The sequence below is a fragment of the Leopardus geoffroyi genome, chromosome B3 (genome assembly GCF_018350155.1).
Source record: "Leopardus geoffroyi isolate Oge1 chromosome B3, O.geoffroyi_Oge1_pat1.0, whole genome shotgun sequence".
Classification (NCBI taxonomy): domain Eukaryota; kingdom Metazoa; phylum Chordata; class Mammalia; order Carnivora; family Felidae; genus Leopardus; species Leopardus geoffroyi.
The window spans coordinates 30,324,378-30,325,860 of NC_059337.1; the positions used below are offsets into that span (position 1 = coordinate 30,324,378).

The 1,483-nt window shown below is 43.6% G+C and overlaps 1 pseudogene; it reads left to right on the forward strand.

Annotated features, from left to right (window-relative positions):
• The first annotated feature begins 767 nt into the window (after positions 1–767).
• Positions 768–1,239, forward strand: LOC123582672 (annotated as a pseudogene).
• Positions 1,240–1,483: the final 244 nt, after the last annotated feature.

Consider the following 1,483-nt stretch of genomic DNA (forward strand, 5'->3'; position numbering starts at 1 on the left):
AGTAGAATGGAGGGAGGGATTCTCTCTCTCCCTCTCTCTCTCTCTCTCTCTCTCTCTCTCTCACACACACACACACACACACACACACGCATACTTTGAACTCTGACCCAAATCACCAAGTACTAACTACAGCATAGAGAATGCCTCCAGGATATCAATCACTGTCACATTCTGATATCAAAGATAAAAATTTCAACTTGGTCTAAAATGACCAAATTGGGCTTAATCAGAAGTAATCAGCTGTAAATAATGCAAATCCAAAAGGTCCAGATCATGTTCCACTGTCATTCCCTAAAGTTATGTCTCAGGATACACACAGAATGTGAGTGTTCCTTGGAGCACCTGACTTGATGGATACAATGGGCAAGTACTACTGCCATTCACAGAAATAAGCATATATTTCACAGTAGCTACTGAAAATCAATGTTTTCGCCGCTTCAAATGGTAACAGAAGTAAAATATTCTAATTTCAAAATCACTCCAAGCTGCAAATTAAAAAAATGTATGTTCTTATAAACTTCTATTAATCATAAAGCTAAGTAATGTGTTACTAACAGCTGTGACTGCCTCTTCACTAAAGCCTGTGTCACTTTAGCTGACATAACAGCTCATTCTTCTTGGAGCAATTCAATCAACACCCTATCAAATAGTCCCAGGTCAAGCAGGTGAAAATGCTTTTAGTGTAGTAGGATGTCCCTACAGCTCTTTAAAATCTATAGGCATGCTCCACCGCAGCTGCCTCCTTCTGCCACTCTTGTGGTGTTGCTTGTATGCTCTCTCTTGGTGTGGACCCGGTATCTCTTTTGTGAAGCAGCAGCTGGGGAGACTCTGGTACTTGCCATGGCTGACAAAAAGCCCAAGGAAAGAGTCAAGAATGAGAACAACGATCATATTTGAAGGTGATAGGGCAGGATGGTTGTGTGGCACAGTGTAAGATTAAGAGGCATACACCACTTAGTAAACTAATGAAAGCCTATTGTAAACAACAGGGTGTGTCATTGAGGCAGATCAGATTCTGATCTGATGGGCAGCCAATCAACGAAACAAACACACCTACACTGTTGTAAATAGAGGATGAAGATACAATTGGTGTGTTCCAGCAGCAGACAGGAGGCATCTACAAAAAAGAGAACCTGCTACTTTACTCCAGAACTCTGTTCCTCCAGACCAAGAAGACACTCTCCATTACAAAACTGCAATTTGAGGGGTACTTGGGTGGTTCAGTCGGTTAAGCCTCTGACTTTGGCTCAGGTCAGGATCTCACAGTTAGTGGGTTTGAGCCCCACACTGGGCTCTGTGCTGACAGCTCAGAGCCTGGAGCCTGCTTCAGATTCTGTGTCTCCCTCTCTCTCTGCTCCTCCCCCTCTATCACTCTGTCTCTCTCATTCTCAAAAATAAACATATAGGGCCCCTGGGTGGCTCAGTCGGTTAAGCGTCTGACTTCAGCTCAGGTCACAATCTCATGGTCCGTGAGTTCAAGCCC